The sequence below is a fragment of the Geotrypetes seraphini genome, chromosome 8 (genome assembly GCF_902459505.1).
Source record: "Geotrypetes seraphini chromosome 8, aGeoSer1.1, whole genome shotgun sequence".
NCBI classification, from domain to species: domain Eukaryota; kingdom Metazoa; phylum Chordata; class Amphibia; order Gymnophiona; family Dermophiidae; genus Geotrypetes; species Geotrypetes seraphini.
This window is the reverse complement of record NC_047091.1, coordinates 45,760,221-45,785,425: the sequence shown is the minus strand read 5'-3', so window position 1 is coordinate 45,785,425 and position 25,205 is coordinate 45,760,221. Positions and strand designations below refer to the sequence as shown.

General features: G+C 40.6%; 1 protein-coding gene across 1 annotated transcript in view; it reads left to right on the top strand.

Annotated features, from left to right (window-relative positions):
- The first annotated feature begins 19,440 nt into the window (after positions 1-19,440).
- Positions 19,441-25,205, top strand: part of LOC117366161 (peptidoglycan-recognition protein SC2-like) — a 129,376-nt gene continuing 123,611 nt past the window's right edge. Inside the window, exon 1 of the mRNA XM_033957332.1 lies at positions 19,441-19,540. The gene's annotated coding sequence lies outside the window, so the exon portion shown is untranslated. The remainder of the gene's footprint in view (positions 19,541-25,205) is intronic.

Below are 25,205 nucleotides of genomic sequence, written 5' to 3'. Positions count from 1 at the left end.
AGGGGGCGGACCGCCCCCTGAAACCGGGGTCGGAATGTCACCCTGAATGTTGGCGATAAGCCGGGGTCCCATAGTCTGCATAAGCTCAACAAACTGAGCTTCTAGCAGGGATCGAAGCGAAGCCGATATGGAGGGATCCGCACCGAAAGGGGGTCCTCCTGCACGGTCTTCGCGTTCCTTCGTGGCCAAGTGCTTCTGCTTGCTAGCTTTAGGCACTTTAATGACCACGGGAGGGACAGCTGAAGGCGGTACCTGAACCGAGGAGACGGAAGCAGGCGCCGATGCTGAACTCAATGCTGAAGCCGGTGCAAACGATGCTGGCTTCACGATGCTCGATGCAGGAGTCGTCGATGCAGGTTTCGAATGGACCGGCGAAACCTCAACAGACGTAGAAGCAGACATGTCCTTGGCAGTCTCCATCTTGAACATCGACTCCCAGAGCAAGCAGCGCCGTTTAAACGAGCGCGCAGTGAGCGTGGAACAAGGCCGGCACGATTTCGGAACGTGTTCCGGACCAAGACACTGAAGGCAGCGTCGATGCGGGTCCGTCAACGAAATCGCACGCTGGCACTTGCTGCACTTTTTAAAACCGGTGATTGGTCGGGACATAGGCCGGAAAATCGACGCTGCAAGGTCGAAGGCGCTAGGCCGCAGCCACGAGGCCGGCCCGGCCGAACCGCCGGAAGAAATAATTTTAACTTTTTTTTTTTAGAAAAATAAATTAAAAGTGAAAGAAATTCAAAGAAAGAAACAAAAACGCGGGTTACAGAAGGCAAAAAAACTGAAATTCAGTCAGCGCAGAATGAAGACAAACTTCTCAGCTCCGCGGAAAGAAAAGAACTGAGGAGACACGCCCGGTACATCGGGCGGGAAGGCACTGGCGCATGCACTGGCGCATGCGCGGTGCGGGCATCTCGAAACTTCTAAGTTTCTTCAAGCAAGACATGCTTTCAAGATGTCCGTATCGGGGCTCTGTCGGATGACATCACCCACTAGTGAGAATACCTGCCTGCTTGTCCTGGGATAAAGTATTTTTTGCTATATGGAAAAGTGTTTCAGATAGAGATTGATTCATTTGATCAATATCTGCAGACCTAGTCAAAAAAAACCCAGTAATATTGCAGCCTGGTCTGATTTGAAGGAACCTTTTACTCAGACGGAGCAATCCACTTTCTGCCAGTGTAGTTGTTTTTATCTGTGCTGATTTAATAATACTGTGTTTCCCCGAAAATAACAGTGTCTTATATTAATTTTGGGCCCAAAATTAGGTCTTATTTTCAGGGTATGTGCATGATCATCTCTCCCTTCCTCTCCTTCACCCCAATTCTTCCTCTTTCCTTTCTCTCCTCCACATATGCAACATCTTCCCTCCCCTTCCTCCCATCCCTCCTGCAGCAGGACCCTTGCCCAGCTTCCCTTCCCTCCCTCATGCAGCATGACCCTTTCCCAGCTTCCCTTCCCTCCCTCCCATCCTTTGTGCAGCAAGACCTTTGCCCAGCTTCCCTTCCCTCCCTCCCATCACTTCTGCAATAGAACCCTTGAGCGAGCACACACACACACACACCCTGCAGCCAAATCCCCATCCTTCCCTCCCTCCCATCCAAACCCCACCAACCGCGAGTGAGCCCTGCAGACCTCCCTAAGGAGCACCGGGCCAGCAGCACTCTAAAAAGGCTGCTTCAGCCTTGTCCACCCGTGAATTCACTCTGCCGCGTTACAGATGACGTCTCAGTGATGAAACAGCTATATTAATCCTCCCTTTCCGCTGAAATAGAAAGTCTATCTTTGGTTGCTATGACAGCCACTCAGCTGATGAATGTCAGTTTAACTGGCTATGTTCAATGCAGCTATTTTAAAAAAAAAACCTGAAAATTCAATGCCGGTGGCCAGATAATGCCCCTACATTGAATTTCCAGTTTCTCTGTTGACTGCGGGATGTAGCAGGACGGCATCCCATAGTCTGAATATTGGCTCAATGAGTCTAATTTTCAGTTTCCTCTTTGTTTTATCAACATACACATATTTATATGGGCAAAAGGTAACTTAGATAACTTTTTCAATGGTGCAGTTAGAATAATGTTCTAAAATATACCTTTCATCAATATGTGGATATGTAAATATCTTAACTTCCAAGAACACCTCACATTGAAATCGGAGAGTTATTGCAAAAACTTGCCAACCTGACAATCAGAACTGGACAGATACCGGACGATTGGAAGATAGCAAACAGCACACCAATTTTCAAAAAAGGATCAAGAGGAGAACCGGGCAACTACAGACCTGTGAGCCTTACGTCTGTCCCTGGAAAGATGGTTGAAGCAATCAAGGATAGCATAGTTGGCACTTGGATACACATGACTTGATGAAACCCAGTCAATATGGCTTCAGGAAAGGGAAATCATGTTTAATGAATTTACTTCAATTTTTTGAGACTGTGAACGAACAAATTGATAGTGGAAAGCCGGTGGACATAATATACTTGGACTTCCAGAAAACGTTCGACAAAGTTCCACAAGAAAGACTTCTCAGGAAACTACAGAGCCATGGAATAGAGGGAGATATACATAGATGGATAGGCAAATGGCTGGAGAACAGAAAACAGAGAGTGGGCATAAATGGGAAGTTCTCTGACTGGGAGAAAGTGACTAGTGGTGTACCCCAGTGCTCAGTACTTGGGCCGATCCTATTTAATATTTATATCAATGACCTGGAAGAAGGAACATCCAGTGAGATCATCAAGTTTGCAGACGACACAAAGCTATGCCAGGCAATCAGATCACAGGAAGATAGCGAGGAACTCCAGAGCGACTTGTATCAGTTAGAGAAATAGGCAGAGAAATGGCAGATGAAGTTCAACGTGGAGAAATGCAAAGTAATGCATTTAGGCAGTAAGAATAAGGAACACGAGTATAGAATGTCAGGTGCAACTCTGGGTAAGAGCGAACAGGAAAAGGACCTGGGTGTACTGATAGATAGGACCCTGAAGCCATCAGCACAATGTGCGGCGGCAGCAAAGAAAGCAAATAGAATGTTGGGCATGATAAAGAAGGGAATCACGAGTAGATCGGAGAGGGTTATAATGCCGCTTTATAGAGCAATGGTCAGACCCCACTTGGAATACTGCGTCCAACACTGGTCTCCCAACCTAAAGAAGGATATAAAACTGCTGGAGAGGGTGCAGAGGCGAGCAACAAAGCTAGTAATGGGTATGGAGAAACTGGAATACGAGGATCGACTTAAGAGACTGGGATTGTTCTCCTTTGAGAAGAGGAGACTGCGAGGGGATATGATCGAGACCTTCAAAATATTGAAAGGAATCGACAAAATAGAGCAGAAAAAACTATTTACATTGTCCAATTTGACATGGACAAGAGGACACGGAATGAAGCTGAGGTGGGACAAGTTCAGGACGAATATCATGAAGTTCTGCTTCACGCAGAGAGTGGTGGACACCTGGAATGCTCTCCCCGACGAGGTTATTGCGGAATCGACCGTCCTAGGATTTAAAAGCAAACTAGATGCACATCTCCTTATGAGGGGCATAGAAGGGTATGGGTGACTACAAATTATTAACCACACAAGATGATATTCACACAATCGTGCTATCAGAAATAAAGTGCTCAACTCATATCAATAATGAAAACGGTATAGACCTCAGTGTTTCCCAAGATAAATCTTGTAAAACAGTCTATGTCAGTGATAATACTAACATAGAAAATACATCCTTGGTCTAATCATTTACCGTTCCTTCTTATTTCCAAATTTTTAATAATATAGTTTTCAAAATTTTATAGAAAAGTGAGCACTTATCTTATTTTCTTCTGATGGCCCAAAATCACCGCAGCTGCAGTTTTAGCGGTATTTACATACACCGCTTACGATCAGTATCAAAATTGGTAAATATCCCAACTGGTAAATATCCCAACAGGCCCTGTTTCGCCCTACGGCTGCATCAGGGGATTATTATTTAAACGTGAGCTACTGCTTCAATGATTCCTAGTAACGAAAAAAATTATGACTACAAATTATGCCAGGTGTACACCTGGGAGGGCCTCCGCGTGTGCGGATCGCCGGACTTGATGGACCGTAGGTCTGATCCGGAGATGGCACTTCTTATGTTCTTATGTACATTCCCCCTCTTTTACTAAGGCACACTAGCCATTTTAGCACGCATGCTAACGTGCATGCTATTTAGTGCACGCTAAAATGGCTAGCGCATCTTAGTAAAATGACCCCATATTGAATAGCATCCACATTTATTATATTCCCATAAGAAAGGCATCAATTTGGGGATCAGGGTCAATTAAGGCAGAAGGACTAAAAGATTTGTTAAATTCTTCCCACTTGTGTTTTTATGCAAAAAGTGATCCAAGTTTAGAACAATATACCAGTGTTTTTTCAAAGCTTTCATAACATCCCTAGAAAGATGATGAAATTAAAGGTTATATACTAACTTTTCCTCATTTCCTTTTTCCTTTGTCTATAACACAACTTCTCTCTGTACTTGTTTTGCATTTTTGTAGCCAAAACAAATGCACTTTTTGGGATATTGTTTTTCCAAAAATCTATCCTCTATAGTCACTAATTGCTTCTCAAAATCCGCCTCCTGGCATAATATTCTCAAACTTAAGAATTGACTATAACAGAGTTCATTTTTCATTGCCCTCCTGTGATAGCTCTCAAAGTATAAAAATTTGTTTATATCAGTGGTCTTGTAGTAGGAATATGCTCGTATGAAATTGCTCATTGATATAATGAATAAAAATATCTTTTTTAAAAAAACTAGTAGCAATGTATAATTTGAATTTTAAAATGGAATCCCTCTTATTTAGCCAATCATGAAAAGATTCACGAGTTGGAACATCACCTTTTAAAATCATAAATATATCATCAATTAAGTGTTCCAAATGTGTGGTCTGCCAAGAAAATCTTCTCAAAGTACTCAACATACAGTTGACCAAATTGTAGGCCATAGTGGCCCTTATTGCAGTACATTTTATTTGTTTATTATAGGTGCTATCAAAGTAAAAGTAATTCTTCATCAACACAATTTTTATTACTATTTGGGTTTCTGCTAGGTACTTGTAACCTGGATTGGTCACTGTTGGAAATTGTATTGAGTGTCCCTTGGTCTTTGTAATTTTTGAAAGAGTAAAAAATTGATTCACGTTTACCCATTCTACATCCTTCGGGATTTTTTAGACCTCAGTCATATCCCCCCCCCCCCCTCACTCATCTCTTTTCCAAGCTGATGAGCACTAACCTCTTTAGCCTTTCCTCAAATGAGAGGAGTTCCATCCTTTTAATATTTTAGTCGCTCTTCTTTGAACCTTTTCTAATTCTGCTATATCTTTTAAGATACAGCGACCAGAACTGAACACAATACTCAAGGTGAGATTGCACCATGAAGCAATATAGATTTTATTATTTTGATTTTTCTGATTGTTTCACATCTATCCCTTATTTTTTATTAGGTAGCTGAAATCATCCATTATTATATTGTTGCAAAACTTGCCAGCTTTTGTAATTTCTGTAAACATTTCTTCATTTGTCTGTTCATTCGGTCCTGGTGGACAGTAGTACAGCCCTACCAGTATACTCCTTCCCGTCACACATGGAGTTTCTATCCACAAGGATTCCATGCTACTATCTGTTTCATGTAGAATGTTTATTTTGTTTGACTCAATTTCCTCTTTAGGATATAGCTCAACCCCTTCTCTCCACTTTGATCTGCTCTTTCATTGCAATATAATTTGTATCCGGATAACACAGTGTCACAATGATTGTCCTCCTTCCACCAGGTCGCTGAGATACCTTTTACTGTATATCTGTCTCTTCATTATGTGCTAAATATTCTAACTCTTCCATCTTATTTTTCTTTTATTCTTAAAAAGCCAATTTCTTTTTGGGTAAGATACTAGCCTTTCTTTCAGCTTCAAGCAAATGCTTTAACTTCTTGCTGTAGAATAGATGTTGGATCAGAAAGGCTGATATGCATGGATGGGGAGAGGGACCTTGTGGTGATAGTGTCTGAAGATCTAAAGGTGAAGAAACAGTGTGACAAGGTGGTGGCTGTTGCCAGAAGGATGCTAGGCTGTATATCAAGTTTATCAAGTTTATTAACAGAATTTGATTTATCGCCTATTGAAATCACTAAGCGATGTACATTACAATATATAGTAAGGTAAAAGAGTTTCACAAATTAACAATAAACATTTGACTAAAACAAACAAGTAGCTGGGATGGGAAAATTAAAAGTTACATGTGACCAGTAGAAGAAAGAAGGTGTTGATGCCCCTGTACAGGTCAATGGTTAAGGCCCCACTTAGGGTATTGTGTTCAATTTTGGAGACTGTATCTGGTGAAGGACATAAAAAGACTTGAAGCGGTACAGAGGAAGGAGACAAAAATGGTAGGAGGTTTGTACCAGAAGACGTATGAGGAGCAACTGAAAGCTCTGAATATGTTTACCCTAGAGGAAAGAAGGAACAAGGAGATATGATTCAGACATTCAGATAATTGAAAGGTATTAATGTAGAACATAATCTATTCCAGAGAAAGGAAAATGGTAAAACCAGAAGGCATAATTTGAGGTTGAGGGGTGGTAGATTCAAAAGTAATGTTAGGAAATTCTTCTTTACGGAGAGGGTGGTTGATGCATGGAATGCACTCCCAAGGGAAGTGGTAGAGAAGAAAATGGAGACAGAATTGAAACAAGCATGGTATGAACACAGAGGATCTCTAATCAGAAAATAATGGGTATACAATGATGGAACTAAGGCCTGTACTGGGCAGGCTTGCATGGTCTGTGTCTTGTATATGGACATTCAGTTGATGATGGGCTGGGGAGGGCTTCGATGGCTGGGAGGTTAAGATGGGCTGGAGTGTGCTTTGATGCATTGCTACCACTAGGGGGTGGAATATTTTCAGTCGCTAAGGACAGGTATGTTCCCTGGAGTCCTGCAGAACTTGCCTGTCCCTCACAATTGAAAAATGTGACAGTAAAACAGCACCCTCTATTGGTGAGACTGTGGGTGGAGGACTCCTGCTCAGCTTAGAGGGAACAGTGAATTGGAGACTCCAGTAGATAGAACTTAAGCCCAGAAATATCTAAGAAAAAAACCATTTAAACTAAATTAATTTATGGAGCATGTATTGTTGGTGAGAATGGATGGACCACTTGGGTCTTTATATGCCGTCATTTACTATGTTAGCTGTATCATCTAATTGCCTTTAAATTATATCACAACGATATCACCTCCCTTATCTGCTAGCATCATTATTATATCTGCATCATTATGTAGAATATTTATTATAGCACACTTTTCATTTGTTATATTATGGTATTCTCCTCTATTATTTTGTTTTTCAAGTTTAGATATCTCACTGGCAACTACTGTTTCTGTCAGCTCCGTGATCCCTGTAGCAACACAAACAACCCAGGGTCCTTGTTTCCCATCTGGAATACTAAGAGAGGAAAAATTTCACACAAACAAATAAAGATCATATGCAAATAATCACAAAGGCTTTTCTTAAAACAGGACCTGGTCAGTTTAAAGGCAACTGAATTCTCAGGCCTGTCTCACAGATTCTCTTTTTATTAGGATTTAAATCAAAATTGCATATACAATTATCAACAATTTGACTCCCCCATCACTCTTAAAGGTAATACTCTCCAGGCAGTCACTACTACTCACCACTATTAAAATTTTAGGGGTTGTATTTGATCAGAGCTTGTCTTATCATGAGCATATCAGTAGTGTAGTCAAATCAACATTTTTCAGAATACGGCAAATTCATTCAGTTTCCAAATGGTTAGAACCCAAATCACTTAATATATTGGTCATCTCTAAAATCAACTACTGCAATGCTCTATAGGGTATTGCTCAAAAGGAGATTAGACGCCTACAAGTATTCCAAAATGCCTCTATCAAACTGATTATGAAAGCAAAGAAATTTGCATGTTTCACCACTCCTCAAAAAATCTCACTGGCTTCCAGTGTCACACCAAATAACCTATAAAATATGTCTGTTAACCCTTAAGACGCTGCTTTACAAAGCCCCAACCTTCATTGATAGAGTCTTGATTCCCTACGTTCCCACTAGAATACTTCGATCCAGTGATCAACACCTGCTGACTGTTTCTTCACTTAAAACCATTAATACATGCAGACAATATATTTTTTCAGTCACAGCTCCTCAATTGTGGAATTCCTTACCCATTTATTTAAGGGAAGAATGACATATAGATAGATTTAAGTGCAAGTTAAAATACTTTCTTTTTAAAGATGCTTTTGATTGCTAGATCCCTTAAGTTAAGACCACACACTCTATTTCAGACTTCTGTTTTCTTTTAGCCCTACTCCAGATCTCTGATTTCTTCCTTCCTTTTGTAGTTTCCCTTAATAGCCTCATTTTCTATCAATTATTGTATTTCTATCCCTGCCTTCATTAATGGTTCTGTTTGTCCCGTAAGTCATGTCTATGATATTTGCATTGTTCCCCTCTACATTGTTATAAATTATTTTAGCATTGTACATCGCCTTGAATATACCATTAGGCGATCAATCAAATTTTTAAATAAACTTGAAATTTGATTAATCTCATTGCCATCTATCAGGCCATTTTAATGTCAACAATAACCCATTACCATACATGACAAAACCAAAACATAGGCATCAGAACTAGATAATCAGATGTGATGACATTGAATAAAAGTCACCACTAGTGCATTACATAAAGGCCTGTATTCCTAAAGGTAAATCTTAATTCTCTGTCTCTTTCTCAGGGACAATCAAGGCTATACTTTTCTTATCAGAGCATAGGAATGAAACTATACACATATGATTCTACAGCTAATTTCTATTCTAACATTTCACAGTGAAACAAACCCCTGCTCTCACAAATCTTTCATAGTGTATATATTTTCAGAGGGGAGTCCTTCTCTTCACTTATCCCCTCTTCTACAAAGCCGCGCAGTAATGGCCCCGAAGCCCATAGAGATTTAAAGGGCTTCGGGGCTGTTGCTGCATGATAGCTACTAGCGTGGCTTTGTAGAAGAGGGGGGTTAGTTTCTATTTGGGTCATCATTTTATATGTTTGTATGAGGGAATGAGTTTTGCAAGGTGATTGCCATTTTGCTTGCATTTCTTACAATTGGCATGTCTACAGTACCAGCTGTTCTTATAGAGAAATAATCCATAATCTTCAACTTCCTTACAAATTTGAACAAATCTTCTTGAATATTATATGCATTAAAGCAGTGGTTCCCAAACCTGTCCTGGAGGACCCCCAGGCCAGTCGGATTTTCAGGCTAGCCCTAATGAATATACATGGAGCAGGTTTGCATACCTGGCACCTCCATTATATGCAGATCTCTCTCATGCATATTCATTAGGGCTATCCTGAAAACCCGACTGGCCTGGGGGTCCTGCAGGACAGGTTTGGGAACCACTGCATTAAAGGATAGTATTGGTACAAAAGACAAGCTTTTGTTTTAATTTATTTTTCAGTAAGTTGTCTCTTAGATATATATCCCATTCATTACTTTCTCTGAGCTTTGTATCTCTCCTTTACTATGAATATCTACCTCTCTCCCTCAATCATTTTTATTGATATTTGGGTGATTTTGGTTTGATTAAATAGTGATTCTAACTTATCTCAGCTTGCTTCATATTGTGTTAAGTGTTTTTATCATTTCACATATTTCCATTTATAGTGCGCCTTAACCCAAGGCAGATTATGGAAGATTAGCTCAATAATCTTCTTTCTGGTTGATGTGTCCATGAGTCTTGACTATATGTAATATCCAAATTTCATAAATATCCCAAAAAATCCACTGAAAATGGACTAGTGTTACCTATCTCCTATACATATAATTTATATCTTTTATCCTATTTTCAATTTACCTAAATAGGTGGGGGGAAAAAGCATCAATCTGTTGCCCTATTCCTGATGTTTTGTTGTTTTAATTTCAGTGTTTTTAATCTTTAGTGACTTTCAGCAAAAAGATATTGTAGTCTTTTATCTGCTCAGTTTAATCTTTCTCAATCCCTATCTGCCTGGCTTTCACATACTTCCCTTGTCTCTGCCTCACATTTGATGTTTAGATTTTATTCCATTGAGTATATTGCTTACTTTAGTTCTACTTTTTTGTACGTTATGGATATTATATCACATACAGTTTTTCTGTCATTTCTTTTTAGTTTGCTCCGTTTATATGTACGCTGCTTTTTATTCGTCTCCCGATTGGCTATGCATGTTTTAGTATGTCATTTTACCGCACATATGCTTTGCTTGGTTGTGTTTTGCTCTCTGATTTGTTTTACGTATTATAAATGCAGCATGTCATTTTATTACACATAGCTTTGTGTTTGTGATCTGCTTTCTGATTCATCTTTAGTGCTACTTTGCTTTCACTTATGGCACTGTTTTATAAATATGTCACCATTGTTCCATGCACATCTATTTTCAGATAAGCCATTTCCAATGTTGCATTTTTTATTTCTGGTTTTAAAGTGTTTTGAATTTTACTCAGATTTTGACTTAAACATGGATTATTAAGGTGGTTGTTTTTTCATGACATCAGCCATATTCATTTTATTTGGTTTTGATATTATTTACATGGAAATGCCTTTTTGACTGTATGTTTTTATGGTTTACCTTTTATGCCAAAGATAAGGAGACTGGAATTGTCCATAACGAGTGATGTGCACTAAAATAGTGTCCACAAACTTATCTGTAGATGTATAAATCATTTATTCTTCCAAAATCATCATGGTACAATCAATGATTCAATGACTCGACACGTACATGTTTCGGCCAACAGGCCTGCCTCAGGAGTCCACAAATATATTTATAAATGGTATAAATAATTTAATGTACATATAAATAGAAAAATTAGAAAAAATTGAGACGGCAGAAAAATACATTAGCACAAATGCATATAGATACATATACAACAGATAAAAAACCAAATCATTATTTTAAAAAAGGTGCAGTGATATCAATGAGTCAAATGAAGCAACAAATTTGACATTTAATGGATATTTAATAAAAGATATGATTAAAAACAAGGCATATAAAATATGCTAAATGACATCCCAAACTGTAAAATATAAAGTAGCAAATAATTCTATAAATAAAATATAGGCACCAATGAAAAAATATATATATATATATATATATACCATAAAATCATCAAATGAACTTAAAAATGAAAAAACATGACATAAATACATCAATATAAATATAAACCATGAAAAATATATCTAAAACCCAAAATATGAACAAGAGCCATATATCATATAACTTGTGTCTTCTATGACTTAAAGTACGTGGATACCACGTATATAAGAAACGTGTCACCAACATAACACCCAGTGAGTCTGAACATAAAAAGTCAATAAATGATTGGTGAAGGTGCTAAATAAAAGCCTAATTAAACACATACCTTTGGAATCATGAAACAAATAAGTAATTGCATGAACGTGGACACGACCAATTTTCAAATAAGATCTAGAAAAGCTAATAAAATGCTTCATCTCTAAGGGATTGGTTTTAATGATATCAGTTATATTTGCATTTTTATATTTATCTTATTTTATATAGTTTACATGATTAAGGGCTCCTTTTACGAAGCCGGGTTAGCGGCTTCAGCACGCGACTTTTAATCACGCGCTAACCCCCGTGCTAGCCAGAAAACTACCACCTGCTCAAGAGGAGGCTGTAGCAGCTAGTGTGGCCGTCAGTTTAGCGCGTGCTATTACGCGTGTTAAACTGCTAATGCGCCTTTGTAAAAGGAGCCCTATGTCTTTTATTGTTGGTTTTATGGTTCAAATGTTCATTTATCCATGCTCATCATTTATGCTCTCTGTTTTTGCATATATTTTTAATGTGCTATATATTTTTCAATAGTGTCAATATATTTCTATGTGCTATATATTTCTCAATGGTGTCCCCTGAGGAAGGCGTCCCCATACGCTGAAACAGGGATCCTTGTTGGGACTTTTATCTTCTCAATAAAGACTATATCGTTGGTTGAAAAGACACCTCCCTTGCCTGTTTTGCTTGCTAGTGTATACCCCAAGGCGAGGTGTTCTTCTGCCTGTTTGTCAGAACATGATATGTCATGGTGATTCTGATCTAATCATCGACATAAAAAACCACCCACCTCCCTAAAGTTACTAAGTTCTCTATTTCTTTTTTTTATACTTTTTCTAAAAGAATTTTTCTGAAAAAAATTTTTTATGCAGATTATAAACTTTCATGCACAAACCATGCAAACTATTCTTATTAATAACTTGCATAGAGTTCAGTAGCACTAAATCCTGAGGACTGGCAGTCAAAACAGACTATCCTAATTAACTATTTTCAATATAGTCCACTTATCTTAAGTTAGTTCTTCTTTAAATTTCCATTCTTTCAGCTGTTATCCTCCTTAGTACTGTTAGCAAGTTCGGCACTATATTGCCTTCTCACGAGTTGTGTTGCAGAAGGATGAAATTTGCATTCTTCAATTCCACCTCCTTCACCTGTGGCCGTAGTGTCCCCTTCACTTTGTACTAAAGCAATCTATCATCACTACAACATAATAAAAAGGAAGGAGGGGTACAGGGAACATCTCTGATAACATTGCTGTTCTGCTCTGTAAGACAAAATTGAACCAAGATAACCCATAATGTAAATCCAGACAGAATGAACAACCCACCTGTCAAAGAGCAACCATCACTAATACTTATGGAGCTCTGAAAGACTCATTTTTATTTATTTATTTTTATGTTCAGTATTTTATTCTTCATATTAGACTGGCAGGAGAATACCTCCAGCTATGGACCTACACTCTGTCTGATGAAGTAAGCAGGTGAATTCTGATAGGGCAGGACATTAGGACTATCAAGGAAAGAACCTAATCTTCCATTTTCGTACGTGTCTAGGAATCCTGACTATAGGTGACATACCTAAGCAGACTCCAAAGTATAGAGTGGGACAGATAAGCCTGCCCTTAAAACTGAGGACCCAAAGGCGGTATCCTCTTGTGGACCACATAGCTGCCCTACAAATCTCCTTGCATAGAAGCCACACCTCTAGTGACGTGTGCTCTCAAGGAAATTGGTGGCTGTTTCCCACAGCCAATGAATGCCTTAGATGCTGTAGACAAGGCCAGGTGGAAGGGGAGATTGAGGGAAATGCTGGACAAGAGAGAGATGGAAGGGGGCATTGAGGGAACTAAATAAGGAGGAAGATAGAAAATTGAGGATGGAAGATCAAGATAACTGGAGTGGAGGGCATTTGACAGGGGAGATCAGGGAGAAATGCTAGAGAGGAGGTTGGGTAGAAGGGGAGATGATGGAGAAGATTGGGAGAGGAGGCTAGGTAGGAGGGGAGATGGTGGACAGGTTGGGAAGGTAGATGGGAGGAACTACTTGACATGGAAGGTGGAAGGGAAGATTAGGGGTCATGCTGGACATGGAGGAAGATGAGATATGGAGGGGGGTGTATGTAGAGGAAAGAAAGTAGAAGGGAAGATGCTGGACATGAAAGATGATAGGAGAGATTGGGGGAATGCTGGATATGGTAGAAAGAAGATGGGAAGAAATTCTAGATGTGGAGAAAAGTAGGAAGGAAGATTGGGGGAGATGTTGGACAGGAGGGAAGGTAAAAGAGAAGATCAGATAAAAATGACTGAGCATGAAAAAAATGTCTGAGGGGAAGAAATGAAGAAAATAAGACAGAAAAGAAATGGCAGATGGTCAGGAAGCCCTAGACAGCAAGGTAAGAGGATAGCAGGAAGAAAAAGCAGAAACTAGGATCAGTATGATTAGGAAAATAAAATCAGAAAAAAAGGTAAAAACATCATTTTATTTTCCATTTATTGATTGCAATGTGTTAGTTTTGGGAACTGCTATCTGCTGTCTTTATATTTGGACATTACAGGAGGAAATGCATCTTTTTTTACTGCTCTGGCTTCTTAAAATTTCAGGTTAATTTTGAATGCATATTTGTGCTTTTAGGACCCCTTTTTCAAAGCCATTTGTGACTGAAGCCAAATTTTATGGTATAGTACTCCAGTTTGTTCAGTTTTTCTCAGTAGGGCTCACTACAATATTTATGATGCTGCCTTTTCCTAAGAAGATCCTTGTTGGTGCTGTTATGGATAGTAGATTTGTTCTGAGGGTCCTGAGTAACTTTTGTAGGGTTTGTATTCATATCATAACAGGTCTGCTACAGGAGAGGAAACCAGAATCAGATTTTTTTTTCTCTCTTTTTTGGTATAGTGAATTCTATGTGAAAATGTGCTAGTTCAGTTCTTCACTCACTGTTGCATAAGGAAGGCTTCTTGAATGCAGAATATAGTATCTATGTATTTAACAATATGGAAATGCAGAGTCAGGGGGTCAGTATTTATTTTTATATATTAGAGTTCCAGGCAACATAATTTAACTCAAGCAATTTTTCTTGAATATAGCCAATGCTGCCAAGGTTTTATTGTTTTGTTTAGCTTGAGAATATAAATTGCATTATTTTTTGGAGGGGGTAATTGCCTGAGTGAGGCACCTCCTCATTCTCCTTTCTTATCAGAATTTTCAAAGAGCCCTCTCTATTGGAAGCCTTGGGAGGGGTGTGCCACCTCATTCCTTGCCTTAGGCAGCAGACTACATTGAGCTGTCCCCTGGGGTAAATGCTATCAGTGGAGGAGACCCAAGAGGAAAAATGCTATGCCTAGGGTAGGGTTGTCAGATTTTGTCCTAATGAAAAAAGAAGAGGATATGTGGCTCCATTCCATTCCACTCCCAGTCCCACCTCATTCCACCCTCAGCCACACCCCAGTCTACCCTAGGCCCCAACCCATTCTGCCCCCTAACTCTGGCCACACACAAACCATGTCTCTTCAGGGCTGCATTTGGAGGCCATGTGCGCATGCGTAGATGCAATGTGATGATGTCATGGTATGCGCACATCGTATTCACGTCGCATCCATGCATGTGCGTATGCCTTCCAGATGCAGCCCTTAACTCAATGGTTTTCAAAAGCCAGACAAAGTGCTGGGTTTTGAAAACCCATCCGGATGCCTGGACAGTCCTCTAAAAAGAGAACATGTCTGGTAACCCCAGCCTGGAGGGGTTAATCCTCCTCCCCCAGAGGTAGCACTAGGAAAAAAATGTTGCCTGTGTTGGGAGGGAAGTGCTACCTGTGGATGGCCCCAGAAAAAAGAAATGCCTGTTTGGGGTAGCAGTGGGAACGGGGGGCAACTATTTTCTGTCCATTTGGTATAATATGGAGAAGGGAGGAAGTGCTGGTAAGGAGGGAGAGAGGGAAAGGAAGAGGAAGGGAGAAAGATTTGGAATTTGGAGAATGAGAAAAGGGGAGGGTATTGATGCTATACTTATATTCATCTTATGTATTGATTCTCTCTCACTTGTTGAAAAAAACAAAAACTAAAAAGGGCGTAGTAATAATAATAATAATAATAATAACTTTATTTTTTTATACCGCAATACCACAAAACAGTTCAGAGCGGTTTACAGGATAAGAGACTGTACATTTACAGCGAAGTTACAGCTTAGTTATAGCAAAGTTACATCGAGGTTACAGCGTATCGAAAAACAGTTCAGAGCGATTTAAACAATGTAGGTGCGGAGAATTGGTTAACAATTATATGGCATAAACCAGTGACAATTACAAAAGGATCCAAAAATTGTTGCATGGGGAGAGGGGAAGGGTAGGGAGGGAGGCAAGGGATTATTAGTTTGGTCGGGGGGACGGGGGTTAGAGGAATTTATCAAAGAGGTATGTTTTTAGCGATTTCCTGAAGGATTGGTACGTTGGGGCAAGAGAGATGAGAGTGGACAGGTAGTCATTCCATTTGCCAGCTTGGAATGAGAGGGTTTTATCGAAGAATCTTTTGTGGATGCATCCTTTTGGGGAGGGGTAGGCAAACAGGTGTGCATTGCGTGTACGGTTAGAGCCTGGGAAGGTGAAGTGGCGTGAAAGATATATCGGGGCTGAGCCAGTTAGGGTTTTGAAGCAGAGGCAGGCAAATTTGAAGATGATCCTTGCTTCGAACGGTAGCCAGTGAAGTTTCTTGTAGAAAGGGCTGATGTGGTCTGATTTTTTGAGCCCGTAGATGAGGCGGACTGCGGTATTCTGAATAAGTCGTAGTCGTTTAATGGTTTTCTTGTAGGAGCCCAGATATATGATATTGCAGTAATCCAGGGAGTTTAGAATTAGGGATTGGACCAGCAATCTGAAGGTGGGAAAATCAAAGTAATGTTTGATGGAGCGGAGTTTCCACAGGGTGGAAAAACATTTTTTGACCTGGGTGTTAGTGTGTTGTTCTAAAGTGAGGCATCGGTCCAAGATGACTCCGAGGATTTTTATAGTAGCGTTGATTGGATATGTTATGCCATTAAGATGCAGGGTGGTGGATGTTAGTTTGTGGTTGGGACTTGCAAGGAAGAACTTGGTTTTTTCTGGGTTTAGTTTCAGTTTGAAGCGAGTGGTCCAGTTTTCTACCATGGTGAGGACAGTTGAGATGAATTGTTCTGTCTCATTTGACAGTGAGGTGATGGTAGTAAAGCTTTGAGCAAAATCACACAAAATATGAAAAGACACACTATTGTTAAGTATTGGGAGGACTCTCATACATAGCTCAGGACAAATGCATCAATGTATGATACCAGCCACACTCCAGCATCTCTCCTCTCAGCTGCTTTATTTTGTTCATGGCAGTGTGGTTAATCGCACCTGCTGCAATCACAAGCCCCAGAGCCAATGCGAACACCAAAATTGGTTCCCACTAGTCCACCAGGGACCCAACAGAGCCTCAGGTAAAATTTAAAATATTTTTGGATCTTTAACTCATCAAGTCACTAAGACTCAAATTTGAGTCGATAGCACCTAACACATACATGGGTTACAAGGTGCTGGACCTACAGGAGGGCTGGAGTGGAGAAAGGTACTGGGACCTGAAGGGGATTAGAGGCTAGGAGTAAAGAATGACACGGGGACAAACTTTTCCCCATCCCCATGGGAACTCATTTTCCCGTCCTGGCAAGTTCTTTTCCTGTCCCTGCCCCATTCCTGTAAGCTCTGTCTTCATCTGCACAAACCTCAAACACTTTAAAATCATAAATGTTCAAGGCTTGTGCTTCCAGAAATGGGTCAGGGGATGGGATGGGGAAATTGAGTTCCTGCAGGGATGGGGAAAAATTGCCCCCATGTCATTCTCTAGCTAGGAGGGAAGAGAGAGAGCTTCTGGACCTTCAGGGGCACTGAAGGCAAGGCCTAGGAGAGAAGAGAGAGAGATGCTAGACCTTCAGGGGGGACTGAAGTCAAGGCCTGGAAAGGCTAGAGCTAGAGGCTGGAGAGAAGGAATAGAGGTGCTGGATTTACAGGTGGGGAGGCTGGTGAGAGTCTGCAAGGGGAATTGGGGGCTGAAGGGAGGGGAGAGAGGTGCTCTACCAAGGGTGAGGGATTTAGAGGAAAGGAGAAATGGCCAAATGTTGGAAGAGAGAGGAAGAGAAGCTGGGAGAGAAACACATTGGGGGTGAGGAAGAGAGGGGAGAAGCTGGCACAGAGAGATATACAGAATCAGAGGGGAGATGATGGGCATAGGAGAGAGAAACAAAGCTGTATTATACTATATGGGGGATGATATATGAACATAGAGGGGCAAAACTTGACATGGGGAGGGGAATAAGGGAATAGAGAGACAACGCTGGACACTGGGAGGAGAGGAGTATAAGGACACAGTAGGGGAGATACTGTATATAGGAAAATAGGAACTCAGAAAGGAGATGCTGAACATAGGGACACAGTGGGTGGGGTAGGACACAGGGGAAGGGGATATGAACACAGCAGAGATACTGGGAGAGAGAGGGTAGGGACATTGGAGGAGAGAGATGCCAGACTATAGACAAGAGTGAGTCAGAGTTTAAGAAGGAAAGATACTGGCCTTGGGTTGGGAGAAAAAGAGAGAGATGCTTGCTCTACCATGGCAGGGTGCAGGAGGAAAGAAAGAGGGGAGAAGCTGGGCATGGACACAGAGAAAAGAAGGGAGCATAGGGACAGGGACAAAAGAGCATTGCTTGATATAGGAGAACAGGGATAGAGACAGAAGGGAAATGCTGGGCATGAAAAGAGCATAAAGACAGGGACACACAGGGGTATTACTAATAACAGGAGAGCAAGAACATAAGAACATAAGAGTTGCCCCTGCCGAGTCAGACCAAGGTCCATTGTGCCCGGCAGTCCGCTCCCGCGGTGCTCCCCCCCCCCCAAAAACGTTCATACCCTATTTGTTTAATGTCCTGTAAAGTAACCCTCTATCTGTACTCTGCAGTCCCTTTTTGAACCTCAGAATTGTCACCTCTTATTACCTCTCCGGGAAGCGCGTTCCAGGAGTGAAAAAGAACTTCCTTGCGTTCGTTTTGAATCTGTCTCCTCTCAGTTTTTCTGAATGACCTCTTGTTTTTGTTGTCCCCGCTAGTCTGAAGAATCTGTCCCTCTCTACCTTCTCTATGCCTTTCATGATTTTATAAATCTCTATCATGTCCCCTCTTAGTCTCCGCTTTTCCAGGGTAAAGAACCCCAGCTTGTCCAACCTTTCGGCATATGAAAGGTTCTCCATGCCCTTTATCATCCTTGTTGCTCTCCTCTGGACCCTCTCGAGTACCGCCATGTCCTTCTTAAGGTATGGCGACCAATATTGGACGCAGTATTCCAGATGCGGGTGCACCATCGCTCGATACAGTGGCAGGATAACTTCCTTCGTTCTGGTAGTGATACCTTTTTTGATAATGCCCAACATTCTGTTCGCTTTCTTTGAGGAGAGGGATTCAGATGAGAGATGCTGGATAGAATGGATAAGAGATAAAGAGTTAATAAAACAGAAAAGCAAACAACAGATACTGGGACCAAAATGATGCTCAGTTAAAAAAATGTATTTTTTTCTGAATTTATTATTTGGAATGTGTCCGCTTTTGAAAATGTGCATCTAAGATATCTTGTTCTTCGGTTTGTATTTCTTTTAAATTCAAACTGTTCATTGACTTTTGCATAAGTACACTAAAATGTAACAGATCAATATAGAACAGGTTTTCTGAATAGGTTTGGAATACATTTGCTTTTTGCAGGGTTTGTTTACTGTAGCTCTAAAGAAGTTTTCCTTTCTCTCCCTGCCCCCACTTGCACATCCACTCTCTACTACCAAGGGAGAGGGAGCCTGTCTTGATTTTTTTTGCCCGGGGCTCATTCATTCCTAGCTTGGCTACTTTATTTACCCTTAAATTTAGTCATCTGTTTAGGGATGTCATGAAAGCTTTGAAAAAAAAACATTGATATATTGTTCAGAATTTGGATCATTTTTCCAATACAAACATTTCTGTTGCTTATGAAAGAGGAAAGAATCTGGAAACCTTTTAGTTCCTTCTGCCCAAAGCGATACCTTCCATAAGGGGACATTATAAATGTGGATGCTGTTCAGTGTGTGAGGAATCTTTGCAAGTCAAGATATTACATATCCACATACTGGTGAAAGGTATATTTTAGATCATTTTTCTAAATGGCAACATTTAAAAAGCTATCAGGAGATTGTCTATGTTATTATTATGTGAAACTGTATTTTTAATTGGAATTTTACATTAAGATATTATTTTGTATGGGTTTACCTTTTTTATTTGTCAGTGTATATCTATATAGGTAGCAGATTTGTGATATTTTCTCATAATACTATATTATTCTTTAATAATACATATATATTTGTTTAGTATCTGATAGCACTGCTCACATATGACACATATAATATCTACAAAGACTGATGTGATGTTGATTGGAAAAGAAGAAGACTCTAGATGGCCACAATATATTGAAATCAATAATATTATAATTCCAATACATAAGAAAATTAAGAAACAGGGAGTTTGGATAGACTCTACTTTGAGTTTGCAGGGACAGGTGTTGGCTGTAATCAGGTCTGCTTTCTTCCAGATACAAATGCTTAGTAGATTAAAACTAATATTGCTACATTATGATTTTAGAATTGTTATCATTCAAAAATTAGATTATTGCAATGTGTTATATCTGGGGATAACAGCTGCCAGAAGTAAAACTTTACAAGTTGTTCAAAATGCAGCTGCTCGGTTGATCTGGGGAAGAGGCAGATTTGATCATATAATAATAATAATAACTTTATATTTATATACCGCAATACCACAAACAGTTCAGAGCAGTTTACAGAGGAAAAGACTGTATACAGACAGCGATACTATAAAAATTTTTCAAAATTACATTAGCATAGTAAGATTAATCAAATTTTTCCTGGAAGCTTCATTGGCTACCGGTGAAATATCAAATTCTGCTGATCTTTAAAGTGATACACCTTAATATCCATTGGTATCTTGACTCAGGTGCTGAAAGTATATTAACCAGGTCGATCCCTGAGATCAGAGGGGGGGACACTGCAGGTAGCTAGTGAAGGGTTAATAAGCATACATTATGCAAAAATGAGGGCTTCAATAATCTCAGTGGCAAGGGTACTATCTACTATAATAAAACGCTAAGCGGACATGCATACTCTTACCTGCGTGTTCCATGATCCCTGATCTTTAGGTCCGTGGCCGGCAGGAATGTGCATGTGCGCTTAGCTTTGCCAGTGGCCGCCTGACAAATTGAAAAGTGCTGGCCTCCTTGCTCTCCACCTCGCGCAGTTCTCCATCCAGAAAAAAATGGCACTACTAGCCGAAGTTTATTTTTAAGTTAAAAGCCACTGCAGCGGCTCCTCTCACGAGCCACACCTGTGTCAGAGAAGGCTTCCAACGCAGGCGGTGATCGTGAGAGGAGCCGCTGTGGCACCTTTAAACTTAAAAATAAACTTAGGCCGGTAGGGCATTTTTTCCTGGATGGAGGACTGCGCGAGGTGGAGAGCAGGAGGCCAAAGGCTTAAAATAATCCTGCAAGCTACACCGCGGGAAGGGAAGGGAAGGGGGATGGGAAGGGACTAAGGGAACTGGCCAGACCGCAGGAAGGGAAAGGGAGGTAGGGGAAAACGCTGCTGCTGCTGCACAGGGAAGTGGTGTGGGGGGAGGGAAATGCTGCTGCACATGGAAATGGAGGGAGAGGGAATGCTGTTGCGGCTGCTGCACAGGGAAGTGGGGGGGAAGGAAATGCTGCTGCAGCTTCACAGGGAAGTGAGGTAGGGGAGGGAAATGCTGCTGCACAGAAAAATGGAGGGGGAGGGAATGCTGCTGTTGCGGCTGTTGCACAGGGAAGAGGGGGGGAAGGAAATGCTGCTGCTGCACAGGGAAGCGGGGTGGGGGAGGGAAATGTTGCTGCACAGGGAAATGGAGGGGGAGGGAATGCTCCTGCAGCTGCTGCACAGGAAAGTGGGGGAGTAGGAAATGCTGCTGCTGCACAGGGAAGTGGGGTGGGGGAAATGCTGCTGCACAGAAAAATGGATGGGGAGGGAATTCTGCTGTTGCGGCTGTTGCACAGGGAAGAGGGGGGGAAGGAAATGTTGCTGCTGCACAGGGAAGCGGGGTGGGGGAGGGAAATGTTGCTGCACAGGGAAATGGAGGGGGAGGGAATGCTGCTGCACAGGGAAGTGGGGGAGTGGGAATGCTGCTGCTGCACAGGGAAGTGGGGTGGGGGAAATGCTGCTGCACAGGGAAGTGGGGGGAGAAAAATGCTGCTGCATAGGGGGCAGGGAGAGAGACAGATAGAAAGAAAGACAGACAGCAGGAGGGAGGGAGACAGAAAGAAAGGAAGAAAGACACAGGGGTAGGGAAAGAGACAGACAAAAAGAAAGACAGCGGGAGGGAAAGAGCCCGAAAGAAAGAAAGACAGACAGACATATATTCTAGCACCCATTAATATAAGGGGTTTAAAGACTAGTTATGGAATAATCTGATAGGGTCACTTAGGATGAACATAAGAACATAAGCAATGCCTCCGCTGGGTCAGACCTGAAGTCCATCGTGCCCAGCAGTCCGCTCATGTGGTGGCCCAACAGGTCCAAGTCCTGTGCAGTAATCCTCTATCTATACCCCTCTATCCCCTTTTCTAGCAGAAAATTGTCCAATCCTTTATTGAACCCCAGTACCGTACTCTGCCCTATCACATCATCTGGAAGCGCATTCCAGGTGTCCACCACATGTTGGGTAAAGAAGAACCTCCTAGCATTTGTTTTGAATCTCTCCCCTTTCAACTTTTCTGAATGCCCTCTTGTTCTTTTATTTTTACCTTCTTTTATTTTTGCTGTCTGATATTCAGAGATTTAAAAAGTGTTAAAGACTACATTATTTGTAGAGGCCTTTTCTTGAAAGCCATTATTTTTTAATAATATTTTTGAAGAGTTTTTAATATTTTTTAACATTTGTTGTATTATTTCTAAATTGTATATGTACTTTGTAAACCAAACATAAAAAGGAGGAAATGGGTAATCGAATAACTGAAAAAATAATCAAGCTCCCCTAATAACTATTGAAAAATCAACTGGGCACCAACACAATTTTCAAGCAAAAGAAAAAGCCTCAGTATCAATGTTGAGCGGAAGCCACTCTGCCAACCACACATCATAAGCATAAAAAGCTTTCACCACAAGAAAATTGTATATCTAAATCACAAAAGGACATCCAGTGTTAAATGTAAATAATTCAACAAATGCTATGTGCAGCCAGCCAATGATCATTTCATGGCTAACTGCACCACTTCTTCAGGGCCAAGTGTGTCAGCAAAGCAATCCAACCTACAAATATAACGTCATGTCAGGGTAATATAAAAAATTTAGGAGTAAACTAACTCCAGTCTTTTACTCATAAATTGAAGCTCTCTTCCTCTGCATCCTTCATGTGGTAAGTAAAAAATGGTGCCACAGTGTTTTTTAATGTCTTGGGTGGGCCAAACCTGATATTCCATCTCTCAATTGGTCCACCTCAGAGTATCATAGCCAGTCACAGCAAGGAAAGGCTTCATTCATGCAGTATGTAGCACAATCCTTTAAATTTCAAATCAACAGTTTATTTAGGAGGCAAATATTGATGTTCCAAAATATCTCTATGGTGGAAAGCAACCCAATCTTCCCCACACTCGCAAAATGAGAATATGTATTAGAAAACTGCAAGCACAATGTGGACTTAGTAATAGTAAAACCAATCTATATTGGCATTTAACCCATACAGTTACCATTTTCATCTCCACCACCTCCATCGGGAGGGTATTCCAGGCATCCACCATCCTCTCCATGAAAAATAATTTCCTAACGTTACTCCTAAGTTTGCCACCCTGCAACTTCAATTCATGCTCTCTAATTCTGACATTTTCTTTTCTTTGGAAAAGATTTTTCTATATTATTACCTTTCAAGTATTTAAACATCTGTATCATACCTCCCCTGCCCTTCCTCTCCTCTAGTCTAGAGTATGCATATTCTTTTTTTTTCCATGAAATTTTATTGATTTTTCAAAAAGATACAAGAAAGCAATAATAACCATAACAGTAACTAGAGGTCAATGAGTTTCCAGGTACAAATAGAAAGAGTACATTATACACCAATATATATGCATCATCAATATACATGGATAAATTTGTTATACCTTGACATATCTTCATGTTACATGACTAGGAAGTGATTGAAAATAAATTTGCAAAGGGGACCATTCTTTATTAACGGAGATTGTGGTACCAAATTTTTTAGCAAGGACTAATTCATATTTGTAATGTTGTAGAACTGATTACCACCAGAGGTGGGAGGAGAGAAGATTAGAGTATACATATTCAGGTCTTACAATCTCTTCTTTTACGTCTTTTGGCACAAGACCCATACCAATTTTGTTGCTTTTCTCTGGACCACTTCAAGTCTTTTTACATCCTTAGCCAGATACAGCCTCCCAAACTGAACACAGTACTCCAGGTGGGGCCTCACCAACAGAGGAATCAACACCTCCTTTCTGCTGATAGTTATGCCTCTTTCTATATATAGACCAGCATCCTTCTGGCTACAGTCACTACCTTGTCACATTGTTTCATTGCCTTCATATCCTCAGACAATATCACCCCAAGGTCCCTCTCCCCATCCATACAAAATTAGCCTCTCACCTCTCAGCAAATACAGCTCCCTTGGATTTCTACTCCCTACATGCACTCTGCACTTCTTTGCATTAAGATTTGCAGATCCTTTTTCATGTTTTTCACTCACTCCGGGGTGTCCACTCTGTTACAAATCTTGGTATCATTTGAAAAAAGGCAGACCTTGCCTTCTAACCCTTTAGCAATATCAATCACAAATATATTGAACAGAACAGCACAGAATTGGCCCTAACACCGATCCTTGTGGCACTCCACTACTCACCTTTCCTTTCTCTGAGCAATTCCATTAATCATCACCCTCTGGCTTCTGTTTGTCAACTAGTTTCTAATCCAGTTCAACATTTTGGGTCATAAGTTCTGCCTGTCAAGTTTATTCAAGAGCCTCCTATGCAGAATCATGTCAAAGGCTTTGTTGAAATTTAAGTAAATTACATCTAGCGCACAGTCTCAATCCAATTCTCTGGTTGCCCAGTCAAAGAATTCAGTAAGATTTGTTTGGCATGTTTTTATCTTTAGTAAAGCCATGTTGCCTCAGATCTTGTAACCCATTCGATTCTAGGAAATTCACTATCCTTTTTTCCATTAACACTTCCATTATTTTTCCAACAACTGAAATGAGACTTACTGCCTGTAGTTTCCTGCTTCATCTCTGCAATCACTTTTGTGAAGAAGGACCACATCCGCTCTTCTCCAATCCCACAGAACTTCTCCTGTCTCCAAGGAGTTATTGAACCTCTCTGAGCTCCCTCAATATCCTGGGATGGATCTCATCCGGTCCAATGGTTTTGTCCACCTTCAATTTTTCAAATTGTTCATAAGCACTTTCTTGCGTAAATGGTGCAGTATCCATTCCATTCTCTCATGTTACTTTGCCAGCCAATTGCAATCCTTCTCCAGAATTTTCTTCTGTGAACACAAAGCAGAAGTATTTGTTTAGCAAGTTAACTTTTTCATCATCAGTCTTCACATGCCAGTTTCTACATTGTTCAGGCTCACATTTCCATTTTTTGCCTTCCTCCTTTCTCTAATATACCTGAAAAAATTCTTGTCACCCTTTTTTACATTTCTAGCCATTTGCTCTTCCATTTGCACTTTTGCCAGACATATCTCTCTCTTTTCAACA